A 3,342-nucleotide genomic window follows, 5' to 3' on the forward strand; every position below is an offset into this window, starting at 1 on the left:
AATCTGCAATATTTTGAAAACTATGTAAATTGGACGTGACCAAATTAGAGATGTCTGATAAACTCTTATAAAGTATTTGGGAACTTCAGCTCTAGTCCCAAAAAGGATCAATTTTAAACTATAAAAAAGGAAAATTCATATAAAATCACAACAGACTTAACAGACATCTTTGAAAAAAAAATCAAATTGCAACTCAATTTTCTACTTTTTCAAATATGACCGAGAAAAAAAGTACAAGTAGTAATGTCTGCATTAAAAAAAAAAAAAAACAACTATTAACCAAGTGGACTTGGGGAAGAAAGAAAAACTGTACAGTATTATTGCACTCCACAAATATGCAGAATTCCAAAATGTGCAAGTACTGAAAAACTGTCTTACATTGAGCTTTTCCAAGAGGTACAACGAGCCTGCCAAGAAAGCATCTGGCCTGTACTAACAGATTGCTGTCTTCGGTACAGGCCTTCATAATGTCAGTCACGTTGCTCTTGCAAAAATCCCTTAATGTAAAAGAGCTTTCAGTGCTGATAGGTGGGGCTATGATCGATGGTGTGGGATTGAATCCATATGCACATTGAGCTTCATTTCATTGTCAAGAATTTGAACAAGCTGTTGCATGGATGGAAGGTGACCAGATTCAAGCTTAGACCACACAGGTACATCATTCAAAGTTATCTCAGATGCACCTGTTGACATACATTGGTTCTCAATCATGTTGCTCACGAAAAAGACCATCATACATGCATAGACCTTTTCTTGGCCCTACTGCCAGATGCTAGGAGCTTGCATGCCAAAGAAAGCAAAAGGATCCTTGCCAACAATTATTAAGCCTATTAATACTAGCTTGAAGACTGACAGGAAAGATGCTATGTGTCTATATATTGGTTGAGGGAGGAAATTCTCTCCTTCAATGCGGATGTCTGGGCACCGCTGGCTACTAACCTGCACGTACTCCTCAAACACCCGCCTATAACCTCAGGAAACACAAATCTGGAACTTGAGCAGCGGCCCCGTGGCGTACTGCATCTTTAATCTCTCGCCAGGCACGCCGCCCAGGTTGGCGGAGGCATCGCGCCGAACCACCGCCGACGCTGCCACTAGGAGAAGTAGCAGAAACCTCATGTTAAACGAGCCAACCACTTCGGCCGCCCTCAGACTAAGACTGCAGCCAGCCCAAGGCAGAGCCGGAGCCGCGAGCCATTTTAACTTTTCGTTGCTGTTTATCATCAGTAGCTTTCTTTACACTCATAATAGTTTCATAAGATATAAGCGACAATTCGTTATATTACTGATCTGAGTGGTGGCAAAGCTGAAACACAGTGAAGGTCCATAGATGATTCAAGGCCACACAGCTGCTTGGAAGAAAATGTTGTCCTCTTATTTGTTCTTCATAATAGATTAAGTTTTTCTTTGGATATACAATTGCTCATAAGTTAAAATACAGTTGTAAAAATGAAATATATGTAAAACATATATATATATATATATATATATATATATATATATATATATACCACGGAAAAATCTTAATGTTGAAATTACTGCCCTTTATTTTATTTTATTTTATTTTTTAATATTTATTTATTTATTTATGACTGTGTTGGGTCTTCATTTCTGCGCGAGGGCTTTCTCCAGTTGTGGCAAGTGGGGACCACTCTTCATCGCAGTGCGCGGGCCTCTCACTATCGTGGCCTCTCTTGTTGCGGAGCACAGGCTCCAGATGCGCAGGCTCAGCAATTGTGGCTCACGGGCCCAGCTGCTCCGCGGCATGTGGGATCTTCCCAGACCAGGGCTCGAACCCGTGTCCCCTGCATTGGCAGGCAGATTCTCAACCACTGTGCCACCAGGGAAGCCCACTGCCCTTTATTTTAAATTGAGATCTCCATGAAGGCAAATATTTTCAGGGAAACTGTCTTCCACAATTAAAGTAAAATAATTGGAGAGGTTCTAAGATAATATTATTAATATAATATTTTGTAATATTAAAGTTTTTCAAATTCATAACCTCATGATAGCCCACGAGCCTCACCTCCCTATATTCATGCGCTTGTGTAGTCTTACCTTACACCAGATGACTAATACAATATTGTAACATGTGTAGCTAATACAATATTGAAGAAATAATGGAGTTAAACTTCCAAGTCTAGGTCATAGAAAACACTGCAGTTTTTGTCTCGCTCTTAGCTTATTTGCTCTGAAAGAAACCAGCGGCCATGTAGTAAGGGCATTCAAGTTACCACTATGGAGAGGGCCACATGGTAAGAAACTGAAGCCTTTTGTCTACAGACAGAACTGAGTCCTCCTTTCAAAAGACATTGAATGGGGGCTTCCCTGTTGGCGCGGTGGTTAAGAATCTGCCTGCCAATGCAAGGGACACGGGTTCGAGCCCTGGTCCGGGAAGATCCCACATGCTGCAGAGCAACTAAGCCCGTGCACCACAACTACTGAGCCTGAGCTCTAGAGCCTGCAAGCCACAAGTACTGAGCCCACGTGACACAACTACTGAAGCCTGTGCGCCTAGAGCCTGTGCTCCGCAACAAAAGAAGCCCCGACAATGGGAAGCCCGCGCACCGCAACAAAGAGTAGCCTCCGCTCACCACAACTAGAGAAAGCCCACGCACAGCAACGAAGACCCAACACAGCCCTAAATAAATAAATTTATTCAAAAAAAAAAAAAAAAAGACATTGAATGGGTTATCCTGGAAGAGATTCTTCTTGCTCAAATGTTGCCTTCAGATAACTTCAGTCCAAACCCACATGTCGATGGCGACCTCCTGAGAGAACCTGAAACTGAATCACTTGGCTAAGCTGCTTCTGAATTCCTGACCCTCAGAATCTATAAGATAACAAATGTTTGTTGTTTTTATTTTCTATGTTTCAAGGTAATTAATTACGCAACTATAGATAAATACAGATAATTCTAATATGCCTCAAGAACCCCAGATTTCACTAGGTAGGCACTATCACAATTCCTGTCATTACAGGAAAGATGTTATTTAAGTGTAGTAAAAGAGAACCTAAGAAAAACTAAAGATGACTGAGAAAGGGAACATTATGGAAGATGATCTTGAAGAACAAAGGCAGATGAAAATGGAGTAAGGAAAGAGAAATTCCAAGCAAAGCTAACAGAATATATGTATCCACAAAACAATAGAAATGTATGGTCCTTACAGGAAATCTGAAGAAGTTCCTTGCAGTTGACAACGCTTGTGTTGCTGGTGTGGATGAAGTAGTTCATGAACCTGGAGAGGCAAGTAAATGAATAATAATAAAGGGCCTCTCTAGTGTGGAAGGCAAGCTAAGAACTAGAATCTTAACCTAAAGGATCTGAGTAGTCACTAAAGG

The 3,342-nt window shown here is 41.1% G+C and overlaps 1 pseudogene; it reads right to left on the reverse strand.

The window, feature by feature from the left end:
* Window positions 1–461: 461 nt before the first annotated feature.
* LOC132352388 (thioredoxin reductase-like selenoprotein T) lies at window positions 462–1,119 on the reverse strand (annotated as a pseudogene).
* Between the last annotated feature and the right edge of the window lie 2,223 nt (window positions 1,120–3,342).

The sequence above is a fragment of the Balaenoptera ricei genome, chromosome 18 (genome assembly GCF_028023285.1).
Source record: "Balaenoptera ricei isolate mBalRic1 chromosome 18, mBalRic1.hap2, whole genome shotgun sequence".
In the NCBI taxonomy this organism is placed as follows: Eukaryota; Metazoa; Chordata; class Mammalia; order Artiodactyla; family Balaenopteridae; genus Balaenoptera; species Balaenoptera ricei.